Genomic DNA, 13,860 nt, shown 5'->3' with positions numbered 1-13,860 from the left:
GGCCAGGGCTCAGAGCAATCTAGGATAGTGGAAGGTGTCCCTGCCCCTGGAACGGGGTGGGAAGTTGATGGTCTTTAAGGTCCTTTCTAACCCAAACCTTTCCATAATTCTGTGATCTCTTCTCTACAGGAAGGACAGGACATGGTGGAAAACAACCCATCAGCCCCTGCTCTGAGGTAAAGCACGACTGGATTTTTTGGTTGGCTTGACCATGGAGATTAAAGATGTATTAATGTGGACATCAGACTCATTATCTCAGTTCTGGTGTTCTTTTATCATCTGAACAAGGAGACTCTTGATGTTTTGCAGAAATATCACTCTTTTCCTGTTAGGACACAGTGATATTGAAAATCATCCCTGTGGGAAACACTGCTACAGCGAACCGTAAAAACCCAGACATTGTTTTCAGATGGAAAGGGCAAGGATTTTTATTACTGCCGACAGATCGTGTCTCCCTAGATTTTTTAAAAAGAAAATAACCATTACATGCAATACATTTCTCTGTAAACCAGGCAGAAAGATCACTTCATCTGGGAATGGGATGTGCAGGGAAGCAGTCATCCAAGTGGATGACTACGGAACCTGTATTCTCAGCAAACACGTGTGTCCTTTAAATGTTGTGCTTCTCCCCCTTTTGCACTCAATCCCTTCACACAAAGATTTTTGTGTTTAAGGTCAGGAGTCACCTGGAGTGACCTGTTGCAGAGCAAAGGCAGGAGGAGGAATTTCACAGTTTTAAGGAACTAAATTGTTGAGCTACATCAGGTTGTTCTAGAAATCCAGCTTGCCTTGATAGAAAGACTTAAGAAAAAGTGACCTTGTTATGTCCTGTGGTAAACTGGCATCATGTTTTGCAACTTTGGAAGGCATAAATGAGAGTTTTGATCTTCCATCTGAATTTGCTCAGCTCTTCTGGCAGATATCCAACCCTGCTGTGAATCTTTCTGATAAATGCAAGTGTGCAGTCGGATCAGAAATCTGTACTCAGCTTGGCCAAAGATCTGGCATCAGGAAGGCTTCCAGCTTTTTTCTGGATAAATTAAATTGAACTTCTGTAATCTCTCATATCCATGAACTCAAATGACATTTGAACAGTTAGAGAAATGCAGAGAAAATTACACAACAGCTATTACAGCACATTCAATCTTATCTAGAACACGACTTTCACCATCACTATTTCCCCCAAATTGGAGAAATTCTAATTTCTCACCCAGCATCCTGAGAATCCAAAGGTGATCTGTCACTGTATCCCCACTTCTATTCCCAATTTTATGCACAGCACAGGCATACAGGAATTGCATCTCCAAGCTAGGCATTAATACCTCTTGAAATGAGACACACACAGAACCATTTTGTGGTTGCACAGAATCTTATCAATTCTGCTGCTCAGTGTTGCATAAAATATTAGCAGTTCTGCTGTGCAGTTTTGCTATAATACATGCTGTATATTGCTATAGAAAATCAAGAGGAAACTAATAATTTTTTCTGGTCCTTGCTCTGAGATATGATTGCCTCCTGTTTCTGTTTTTAGAAAGTTAAAATTTAGTCTGAAAGCTAAAACCACGGATGGAAAACATGCAAGATGTCTCCTGCCTAGTCTTCTACCACTTCAGGTTTGTGCTTTGAAACATTCCCCAATTCCCTGATCTCACCTGCTTTGGAGACAAATCATTTTTCACCAAAAACTGCAGCACCAAGCGACCCCAGGGCAGTAAATAGAGCATGCAGAGTTGCTGGTACCAGGCACAGCTGCTGGTGTAACCTTGTCTTGCTTAGAGCAAAGAGCAATCTGGCAGTTCACAGTGAAAATGGGCTCCTAAAGCCAGCCATTCATGTAACTGCTCCATAAATAATTGCTTAATGTCAAAATTCCCCCCTCCACCCTCTCCATACCCTTTAATAAAGCGGGATAACAGGAGCTCTGGCACATCTTTTTTCGTTGACAAAATGGGAAGATAATTCTGAACTCACCTGGCTGCTTTCAGAGTGAAATCTTTTCACGGCTGTATGTGATCTTGTGATCTCCCTGGAATGAGAAATGCAGAAAAAGATGGTGCATTTTTTTCAGGACTTAGACTTTGAAGGACTTGTTGCACTTAAAACCAAATGGCATCTCACTTCTTGCAACTCAATGCAAAAGAAACCTCATAATGGTGTGGAAAAGTTACATAAATACCCAAAGCTTATAATTCTGGGTTTCTGTCTCCACTCCTGCACAGAGTGGATGTAAAATAAAGACTTTTGCTTTTTAACAAAACTATTTCCATGACATCATCAGAAAGACTATGAGCTAGTCACAGATCAGATTTCTGACTTCAAGACTTTTAAATATGCTCAAGAAGTTTTCAGACACTGCAACATTGGGCCCACATTGGGTTCTGGAGCAAGGAAACCAGGTGCCAATCCCTCTGTTAAAGCTTCTGTGAGTAAAAAAAGAAAATTAATTGGAAGCTCTTCATTCCTGTGTCACTTAAATGGATTATTTTTCCACAGAATAGCTGAGTCCAATTCACAAACTGGCAAGTTTTCCACCTTGCCCTCCCAGAGATCAGACAGAACATCACAGGTGAGAACAAAAGGTGATCTCTCAGAAAAGTGAATTGCCATGCTTTTATCCATGGTTATTTCCTGATAAGGTGGATATTTTTATTCCAAAGCCATGACTAAGGTAAAATTATTTTCAAACTCTGGTCTTTCTCAAAGACCTTTACAAAGAAGGTCCCTTTCAATCCAAACTATTCTATGATTCCATGATTCTGTGATTCTGTGATTCTATGATTCTATAACAAGGGGTCATTGTTAGTTAATTTTCTATACACAAATGCATATCACTAAGGCACATAAATAAATTTTAACCCATTATTTTCCTCAGTTGCAGAATAAATACTATTAAAGCAGTGGTGCTGATTGCAAAGAAAAAGTAAACCTCAAGCAATAATCACTGATTCTTAAATCCTGCCTGTATTTTTTTTTTTCCCAGGTAAACTCAGACTACCAGTTCAGAGATTCCTGTATGAAGGAGAATGTAATTGCTTTTGGTGTGTGCTTGTGCTAGTGATTCAAAATGCTCAGAGAAAAAAAATCAAATATATATTATCACATTGGAGTTTTTCTAGCTTCAGCTTCCCATTCATTAGTAATTTTTGGAATAGCAGATGCTCAGAAAAGCAAAGCTTGATTCACAACTGTGTGTGAGAGAATCCAGAGCCAGCAAATCCTAGCACCCACATGATAAAGGAGAATTAAAGTTTATTTTCCAGCCTTAATCACCTGACCTTGGACAGATTTACAGAGGTTAATTTATTCTGTCACGTACATCTCTTGACAGTGTTGTTGTTCTTCCCCTTCCAAAAGCTTGGAAAGGGAATTCCATCTTCTTAATGTTTTTATTAAGATAAAACACTGCAAATGGATAATTTTTATCTGTCAGTGAACTGAGTATTTATTTGGACAGGTCTCACTTTTTGATAGGTTTGTGAGAAGTTTCCAAGGAAAATGCCCTCCTTTTAGTGCTAACAGTAATTAATGTTTTCATCTCCTTGTCCTCTTTGAAGTGCCCTGCAGAAACCTCTGTCAAGGATTAAGACTTCAATAAACTGAATGTGGAACCTGAAATCACTCAAACCAACACAAAGACCATGTGTACATTTAGTTTTTATGGTAGCAGCCAACATAAGAGGCAAGAGGGGCTGAAAATCTAGGAAATGACTGGATGTATTTTACCCTAAGATGACTTCACACCTCTTTTTGTGCTCCATGGGGAGCAAGGCATCCTTCAAAATGATCCTCAAGGAAAACCCTGGATCCCGGATGTTTCCTTCTCCCCTCCCCTTGCAGCCTTTAAAGATATTTAACCCAAAGTCATTCTTTTTCCTAATCACTGCAGCTCCAGCAGCCCCAAGAGCATTGAGCAATGTGGAAATGGCACTCAGGGAATCATGTTAGGCTGAGACACTCCATGGTTTCCCCATAAGGTCTTCCCATTATCTGGGGATTGTTCTCACGCTGCACAAGTGGCAAAATTGAAGCCACATCTGCTTTGCTGACCTTGTCTGAGGAGTAGACATTGTTTGCATGTTCTGTGAGCTGGAACACTCTGTGTAGCTCCTGCACTGAACTGGGAAGGAAACATTTTTCCCTATTTCCTGTGTCCTCTGTGAACTCTTCCATTGTGAAATATGTGCTGTATTGTTGGCTTTGTTATTTTTTATTTTTTTTTTTTCTCAAGGAATTGACTGGAAATCGATATTTCCCATCTGATACGCTCATTTAAAATTCACCCACAGGAACTCTGTGGTTTTTCAGCTGGCATGGGAACTTTAATAAAAAAACCCCTAGTTCAACAGATGATGGAAAGGGAGGAGATTTGGGAACAGCCATAATCACTGTTCATTGGATAACATATCATTTGTGCCATTAAAGTGCTTCCTGCAAAAGGCTGTGGATGTCTCACTTTGAAACAAACTGACGGCTGTAGGAAACCTAAAAGCAAAATATCTCTTTTTTTTTTTTTTTTTAAGCAGAGCAGGTTCTAAGTGACAAATGCACACCTCCAGCCTGTCACATTTCTAACACTCAGATGCTGTTGTGCCAGCAAGTTAGACACACACTTGCTAAAAGGCAAGCCTGCCATGGGAAAATTGTAATCTAAATAGAGGAAGCAGACAAAAATTGAGTTAGCTCAGACATTTCTCCCAGTTTTACAAAAGCCTCACTCCAGAAGTTAAAACCACCTAAACTTAGGGGCTCTCAATAGGATTTATCTTTAGAAAATGGAAAAAAAAAATGCAATGTCTTTATGCAAGACACTGGATCTAACAGAGTCTTTGAGAGGCCAAATGAGGATGGAGAGAGAGAGAGAGAGGGAAACCTCCAGCCTGCAGCAGTGCTTCACCTAGCTTAGGACAGGTGACAATCTTTGACAGAAACTCAATTTTAAAAGGAGATTAATGGATGGCATGAACACCTAAGAGTCACAATACCTAACTCAGTGTTTCCTGACTCCCCAGCTGGTCCCTTCAGCCTCAAGAAAAACATGGTTTCAAAAGAGATACACAACATCTGACAGACTGAGGGTGGAAGACATTCGATATACCCCATACCTGGAAGTGTTCCAGGCCAGTTTGGACAGGGCTTGGAGCACCCTGGTCTAGTGGAAGGTGTCCCTGCCCATGGCAGAGGGTGGAATGGGATGCTCCATAAGGTCCCTTTCAACCCAGGCCAGTCTGTGATTCTGTGATTCTGTGATTCTGTGATTCTGTGATTCTCTGATTCTCTGATTCTGTGATTCTCTGTGTCTTAAGCTCTTCCCTTTCCACAGATTTGGTGTGTGGCTCTTGCACACCAGGATCTTTACTATCTAGGCCACCTCTCCTAGCACTAAGCACATTTTTACCTTTGAAAGAATGAAACAGGCTCTCTCTGCTCTCCTGGGGGGCAGCAGGGAGAGGAGATAATTGCTGCTGCCTTTCAAGCATATCCTGGGAAGCCGAAAGCCTTCCACGTCCTCTCTGTGGAGGTTCAAACTCTCCTACGAGGCTCCACTAATGGCTTTGGCAGCAGGCAGCCTACGTGTTGGGGAGGCAGGGGAGAGCATTCTTTGTCCATTGTGCTGAAACTGAGTCTTTATGCAGCAGATCCGGGATTCAATCTCCTCTGGATCAAAGCGGGGTGGCAGGAAGACCATCTGCAAGCCAAAGGAATTGGGCTGTCTCCTGAAATGTGGAGGTTGGTTTCCAGTGCCTGTTCCAACAGCTATTTATACCTTTTTATCTGGTAACTTTTACAGGATTGATTACGAGATTATGATTACATGGTGTCCTTCCTCTGCTCCACAAATAGGTAGGAAAGCCTGGAGCTAAGATATCGGCCTGTCCATGTTGGAGAGGCAAAGGTTGGAGCCAGCTTGGAGCTCAGACTCCAGTTCTGTCTCCATCCAACTGCAAGAAATCTCTTGCTATCGGATTTTCCATTTCCATTGTTGTTTATTCCAACATTTGCTGGAATAAACCCAAGCTGCACTTAGAAGCTGGAAGAGGTCACGTGGACATGAGCTGCAGGAACAAGTTTCTTTCCAAAGTAAACCCCTATGGAATGAAACTTGAGCTCCCAGCCATGGGAACTTCTTATACAGCGAACTCTTGTAGAGCAGGAGACATGGAGATGTTGGGATGACATCTTTGTGACATGCATCTGCAGTCTCAAGGCTGTTGGATACACCACTTGTCCCTTATGTTCCAGAACATTCAATTTTTCCTTCATTTATGACATCAATGGAAGTTAAACACCCATCAAACGAGTATCAGAGCAACACTGAACAGAACACCTGTTGATCACATCATACTTTCAATGAGTTTATCTCGATACCTAAAGCTTTTAAGCAAAGTTAAACTCAAAAAAAAAAAAAAAAAAGTGAAATAAAACTATAAAACTTATGGACATTGTGATTCTGCCTGCTGGGAAAAACCCAAACCGAACCAACCAAACCAAACCAACCCAAACCAACCCAGTTTTGAGAAAGTTTTATTAACAGTTTCTCAGATCTAAGATGTTTGCTAAGGTTTTATGAGAAGCATGCTCAAAGCCAAGCTTTAAAATGTATTAATTACTGACTTTATTCTGATTTTAGAGTCTTGGCTGGGAATCCAAGGAAACTTCCACACAAGATCAGCAGTGTGTATATATGGAAGGCACCTCTATTTTTGGGAAATTGGGAAAGGGTCCCAGAGCCACATGGAAGAACTGGAAAATTATTTCCCTTTGAGCTTGAAAGGGGAATGGCTGGGGTGCTGTGGAGGAAAACTGAGGTGGAAGAAACCCACTCATCCTATGCAGTGTGATGCTTGAAGAGCAAGGACCTGCTCAGGCTGTGTTAAAATTTAAGGAATGGGACCTGTGTATGCTCCCAAAGACCCTTTCTATAGGAAAATAAAAAGGTTGGAGTTGGGTACTAGGCTCAGGAGAACGGCAGCTGTCATTCAACAGAAATTTAAGGGCAAAAAAAATCTAAATTTTTTACTGATTTTATACAGAGGAGTGTGGAGCAGCGAGGCTGGAGAGTAAACATAAATTTTATTTCCAGAACAATTGTAGGCAATATCAGGATTGTATTTAGAATTATTTTATCTTTTGAGCACATAAAAATGATTTTTATCTCAGATGTGTTATGAGAATAATACTGGCTGTATGAAACACGGTGTCTAGGGGACTGTTAGCTTGCTTATATGGAGATTATGGTTTATCTTCAAATCCTAGTTCTTTGTGTTCTTAAAATTGTAAAGTGGATCATGTCCATCCCTATCACAAATGAAACAGGCTTGCATAAACAGCTTCAGATTAAAGGAGCCTGTTTAATAGCACTTCTCAGAGTTTAGTCACAAATCAGAATTATTTGTTCCCGTAAAAATTTCATCAATTAACTGCAGTCAAGAAAAAAGATGTGTTTGAAAGTGTGAGAACATACTAAGTACCACTTCCAATTGTGAATTTATGCTGAACTCAATGTAAAAGCAGGAAGAAGGCATCTTATCAGAAAAAAAAAAAAAAAAAAAGCCCTTGAGTTTCACATATATGTGTGCAGAGTTATTTTTCTCTCACCCCAGAAAGATGATGACTCCACACTGAGGATGCGCATGCTTGTTCAGATGGAAAAGCCAAAAATCACTGGGGAAACAAACAAACAAACAAACAAACAAACAAAAGGACTGACAGGAAGCCACGGGGATTGTTTACTATGTCCTGTTCTGGGAGGTGTGACAGGTCTGTCCCCTTTCCAAGGGATTCCTCCCACTGCTGGTGCTCCGGCTCCCTGCAGACACAGCTTTACCCAGATGGGTTTTGTTGAGCCCCGGGGCAAACGGATTCTTGAGCTTAAGATTTTTGTTCATGTTTGACTTTATGACGTCCTCGCCAGTGACAGGAGCATAGTTTTACCAATTAAAGTAAGCTGTGGAAGCCAGGAAGTGGGAAGGACTTCTTGTCCCCATGGTTCTCCCTGTCCCCGCTGAGGTATAACAATGTCAAACATAGCTGTGGTGCTGTGGCTCCCAAGGGGTGACTATTTAAACAGCTGCAGGCTCCTGGGAAAGGCCATGCATAAAACTCATCTGCCACCATCTGACCAGAAATACTCAGAGCTGGCTGCCCACGGCCAGTGTGGGGTCTGGATGGGGCTCTGGGTAGCCAGGGCATGTGGAAAGTTCCCAGCCCATGGCAGGGGGTTTGAATGAGATGGTCTTGAAGGTCCCTTCCCACCCAAACCATTCTATGATCCTAAAATTCTGTCTTGGATAGAATAATCTCAATATAATATCAATAAAGATAGTATCAATTGAGAAAATAAGTCCTGACCAGTAAGACACACCCTCAAAAATTGCTGTTTTCTGCAAGGCAGGTCTGCTTAGTCCCCATGAAGATCAAACTACAAACATCACCCATACCATACCCTACTGCCCCTAAATGTCTTTGCTGAATTTGCTGACCAGGCATGAGCTAGAGAAATAAATTTAATTGACATTTTCCCTCTATAGTTATATGTTTTTTTCCCCCAGACCTTTTGTTATAGAATGTGACCATTCCCTGGTCAAAATCTGCTTAGTACTGTGCTGCATGTCACGGATGCAAATTATGCAGGATGCCCTAAGTGTCCCTAAGCATAGGAGCTGTCAGGAAAGGGCTTGTTATCCTACTTGCTGGATTGAGGGCATCCCTACTTTCTGCTCATTCCATTTGAAGTGGATCCACACCGTGGTTATAATCTGTGGATCACTGCCTGGTTCACAAATCTAAACAGTAGTAATAAAAATTGACACTTTCTAAATTCAGTCTCCAAGCTTTTATTATTTATCCTCAGCTTGTCTAATGATGTTAGACACCCATTATAAATAGATATTCTGGTTGGGTTTTGCAGCAGAAGCCCTTAAAGAGAGGTGGATTTTTGAGAGAAATTTGATCCTCTGAAGGCTGAAGCTGCCCTGCCACTTATTCAAGGCAGCAGATCAGACATGATGGAACATCTTTATGAATGTCCTTTCTGACAGGTTAGTACAACCAACAGGCAAATGAATTTTTCTCTGTCATTAGCACTGCCTCATCCTTGTGGTAGTTAGGTTAAAATTGAACATGCGTAGAACAATATTTTCTTTAAAAATAAATGGATGTATATGGGTTTAGCTATTTGTACAGTCCTACTCCACAGAGTACCATACTCAGATATGGTAAAGTTTAAGTCATGGCAGTGTCTAAAGACACCTTGTAGACAGATCAAGCACTGTTTCATACATTTCAGAAAGTCTGAGTCTGTGTCATCAAGTGTCCTCACTTATTTCTAATATTTCCAAAAAACCTGGAGCACAAGAGCCCATCCTGCTGGGCAAGGTAATAGCAGCAAATAACCCTGACATCCAGAATAACAAATAGGTATCATTTGTGTGGGAGATTGTAGAGAGAAGGAGAAGAGTTTTTCCAAGTCTAGGAAGGGAAAAAGGAAAAAAAAAAAAAAAACTCAAAGAAACTTTGGAGTATAAGCTGCAATATTACCAAAGTATCCATCAGATCCCTTCCACATTTCAATTAGCTCATGCTGAGCCAGAGTCCAGTGCTCTTTCCTGAATGCATAGTTTAGCATGCCAAGAGCTAAAAATTCATCTCAGCAGATAACTTAGGGCTAATATCAACAGAAAATAACTCTTTGGGGTTTCAAAAAAAAGCAGCCTGGAGCAAAATGCCATTCTCTCTTTCCCTTCTCTTTTATTCAGTGAAAATGCAAATCATTCTGTTCATCAGTAACCACAAAGAACCAACATGTCTCCTGGCCCAGAAGTTTCCCACCACTTCCAGCCTACAATGGATAATTCAAGTGAGAACTTCTTGGTAGGAAATTATTCAAAACACCTACGATGTTTTCAGATCCTTCCCACTGCCTTCTGCTCTTTGAGGGCCACCACTAAAATCTCAACTCAGCCTCGTTTCACAGTCAAAAAACATTCCCACAGACACAAGCATCAGGATGAGCACAGGAATTAAAAATGCAGGTGCTTCTGCCTCCAAATCATGGGTTTGATCTTTGCAGTTCCTTTCACATCACCATCTTTCACGTAGATACCAGGATTCCCTGGGTTTTGCTCATGAAATTCCCATCATTCTGCACCTGTCTCAGCAAGTTCTGTATCACACAGCTCCTTTCCTGGTCACAAGAGCCAAAGGCAACCACTTTGATTTGTGACTCATGGACCAGCTGTGGCTGCTGCTTGTGGTGGAGTGGAGAAATCCTTTTCATCTTTGCTTGCATTCTAAGGGAAAAATATTTAAAATAATGTGGGACTCAGGGGACCTGCTCTACCTGTGTGTTCATGCCCTGTCTCCTCTGTTGCATGACCCCTTGCCAAATGTACCCCAAATCACCACTGAACTCAGATTTGTCTCTGGCACAGGGAAATGCAAAGCTTGAGTGGCCTTGCTGGGTCATATCATTAAATAAATCAAAACAGAAGCAATGTTAGAAGCCTTATTTACTGAAGATATTTAAACTAACCCGCAAATCCTGTATAATTTGCTTTTTTCACCAATAGGTGGTGCCAATAATTTATGCATTCCCATCTGCTGGGCAAAAAAAGGACTTGGAGCAGATCATTTATCTGTGCTGACAGTGAACAGAACATCTGGAGGGAAGAGTTTTGACCCAGGAAGCTGCTGGGAAAGGGAATTTTGTTGAAGTAACCATGCCCTAGAGATGGAAAATGGTGAGGAGAAAACCTCATGGTTTAAGGCAAGAGTCATACAACTAAAGTAGAATATTCTTCCTTTGCATGATTCAGAACAAAAATAAAGGTCTTGGCAATGCAGACACCAATATGTGCACAAGACTTCAGATATGAGTCAGCCTTAGCCTTTCCTTTTGCACTCAGTCACCAGCAGTGTGCCAGGGAAGGCAGGAAGAGATGCCAAGAGGGAATCTATTGATTAATTGAAAGGAAAAAGTATCAAAAAATATCCCTTTGACAAAGCCTTTTACATTAAAACCCACAGCTGGCATTTCTGTTGGCACACAGATCAATTTTAGCCGAGCAACAAAATGCCAAGGCTTACTTCTTCAGGTTGGATATCAAATTCCACGTTTAAAATAATTGATATTATTGTATTTTGGTTATTTGTTATTTGGGGATTTTTTTTTTTCCATTTTGCAGGGTTAAATTCTTCTTGACCCCTTCCCATTATCATTTTGTGATCTTGGATTAATGTTATAGTGGAATGAAATGTCACTAATTCCATAAGAGGTAAGATAACCTTTGGAAAACATTTAAGCAACTTAAATATATATTTATGTATTTTTTAAATTACCAGATTTAAAGCCAACCTATTAGATATTTGCTGGGAGAAGGAAGGACTGGATGATGCCAGCAGAAGTCTGAGTGCCAGAATCCTTAACTTTAAATTTGTCTAGTTGGCTTTGAAAGACTTTATCATTATAGCCCACCATGAATAAATTGAAAAAAAGTATTTTTAAAATTGTACCATTCCCTGCCGGAAGAGGCAAAAACCTCAGTAGTTTCTTTACCAGTACTTGTGTGTATCACAAAAAACCAGTAATTCCATTACTTTCTCCCTCCCAAATGGAAATCACCTCCTCCATAAACCTCTGACTTTCTAAACTTGGAAATCCTGGGGTTTTTTGCTATTATCTCACAGAAGAATTCTCCTTGTGTCTTTACTGCTGTTAATCAAAAATCAGTGTCCTTGTTCTTGTGCTGAGTGTGGAAGGGCAAGGAAAACTCTAATCTATGTCCTGGCCAAATTGTATTTACTGTCTCAGTGCCTCGAATGCCAAACCTGCAAAACAGAACAGTTTCTTTTGCTGTTGTTGATTTACTACTAAAATAAGTTTTCCTACTCCCCATGGTTGAGCCACAGTGTGCCAGGCAGCTTTTGCCAGGTATTTTCACGTCAAATTCACAGAAGATACAATTTCTTGAAGTGAAATTGTACATTTCCAGTGAGAGGGAGTGGAGAAGGGGAACAGGTCATGAGCTCACAGCCACCAGTGCAAGAGTGTTTACCCATTGAGGCAAATTCACAGCCAGGATGGCAGATGAGTGGAAGGACAAAAGACCTTGTAGTGATGATTAAATCAGTATATCTCTTGTTTCTGACAGTAATAAACAGAAATCTGTAGGTGACTGATCCATGTTATAAATATTTATTACCAGTTTTGAAATATATCAAAGAAGGGGATCTTCAGGGGATGGGGTCACATCTCAGGATCATTTTTCAGCTTCTCCAGTCCTTTTCCTAAAGTCCCTGAAGTTAATCCATACCCAAAAGTCAGCAGTTCAGTAGCAACCTCCTCATGCTCCTGTGGCCCTATAACCACAGAAAATTTCCAAAATGAAGGCTGGAGCAGCAGCCTTACTGTGCTTTAAATTGAAAGTGAATTAATTGAAATGGAACATTTGAACAGTGAGCTTAAAAGAGTTTTCCTTGCACACAGCCACCAGTCTGGCCCAGAGGTCATGGCTTTAATTAATTTTGGCTTCAGTGTATCATGCTAACATGGTGCCCTTTCATGTGTTTACCCTTATTTTGAACTTATATATGAAAATACTTATAGTTCTATTAAATGTCCATTTGATTCAGCCACAAGAGGAAATCATCTGAGTTAATATTGAATTATTTCTTTTGGGTAAATTTAGTGAGGTTACAGCTGCCTCGCCATTTCTTCAAATATTGATCTCTCTGCAGCTCCCAGAGGAGCTGTCCAGAGAAAATCAATGAGCTTCAAGTGAGAAAAGGAAGAAGAGGCTGAAGAGGCAGTTTTCACATATGTAAATTGACACCTTTTTTCACCAGAATGAAGAAATTCACAGTAAAATTAAAGTCCACAGGAACATATGTTACAAAATCAAATGAGTCTCTCTAGCTCCTGCGGCAAATAATCTGTAAGAGGCTCATGGAAGAAGAAGGGAAGCCCTTATAAATGTGATTTAATTTCTTCCACAGAAAAACGTGGATCATAAACTTGTTATTTTAAGTGCATCACAGAAGTAGTGAAATATATGCACAAGGAATAACTTTTGCATCTCTAAATTCTGTAAGTCAGTACCAGATCTGTAAAGCCTGTGATCCTTATCTGGAGCAACCAGAAGATGCAGAGTATCAGTCCCTTGTATTTTACCATCTCAGGGACTTTATGCAGAGCAATAATGAGTTGTTGACATGAGACAAAACTGGAATCCAGTTTGCAAAGTCACCCTGAAGTTGTATTTGTCCAGAGCTGAGCTCTTCATTTGTTTGGGGTTCTGTTTTCTCTCGCAGCTAATGAGATGTGCCAGCTGCCTTCAGAAAGTCTCGGGCATCCCAATCCCTGCCCTGAGCAGCCCAACAAATCCTGCTTTCCGTGGCTGCCTCGTGACTTCCAAATGTCCTTGAGGTTCTGCCTAAGACATCCACTATGTCTAGAGTCTATCCACTTTTCTGGTTTGCTCTTAAAAATATGACATTTATATAATAAAAGTCTCTTCCAAACCTAGGAACTCTCGCTCTAGTGCATGTTGTTATCATGCCCCATCCTCTTTGACCTGACAGGCTGAATCCACACCTTTTTGCAATGGTAAAGACTGGGAGGAATTACAGGAGTAAATCACAAATTGTTTGCTGTTTCACCCTGGAATACCCGAGGCCATCACCCTGATGTACCAAGCTATTTATTTTCTTCTGTGGGTGAATGTATTTTGATCAGTTAAAGTTGTTGCTGAGATCTACAGACCAAAATACCATTTAAGAAATGGTCCAATAAACAAGGATTATGCCTGTGTGAGCACATCTACGAAATATTATCACTTCCATTTTCCAAATCCTTACAAGTGC

At 40.7% G+C, this 13,860-nt stretch overlaps 2 long non-coding RNA genes across 2 annotated transcripts; one reads left to right on the top strand and one right to left on the bottom strand.

Moving 5' to 3' along the window:
* Window positions 1–444: 444 nt before the first annotated feature.
* Window positions 445–6,191, bottom strand: LOC128787191 (uncharacterized). The gene is made up of 3 exons (XR_008430602.1): window positions 5,396–6,191; window positions 1,972–2,026; window positions 445–1,030 (listed from the first exon to the last, which is right to left on the bottom strand). It is a non-coding gene; the product is annotated as an uncharacterized LOC128787191 (long non-coding RNA).
* Window positions 6,192–7,756: 1,565 nt separating this feature from the next.
* On the top strand, window positions 7,757–13,451 carry LOC128787314 (uncharacterized). Its single transcript, XR_008430660.1, has 6 exons — window positions 7,757–8,007; window positions 8,909–9,038; window positions 9,756–9,870; window positions 10,569–10,739; window positions 11,184–11,273; window positions 13,309–13,451. It is a non-coding gene; the product is annotated as an uncharacterized LOC128787314 (long non-coding RNA).
* The last annotated feature ends 409 nt before the right edge of the window (window positions 13,452–13,860 follow it).

This window comes from Vidua chalybeata, chromosome 4 (genome assembly GCF_026979565.1).
Source record: "Vidua chalybeata isolate OUT-0048 chromosome 4, bVidCha1 merged haplotype, whole genome shotgun sequence".
In the NCBI taxonomy this organism is placed as follows: Eukaryota; Metazoa; Chordata; class Aves; order Passeriformes; family Viduidae; genus Vidua; species Vidua chalybeata.
This window is presented reverse-complemented; position numbering and strand designations above follow the sequence as displayed.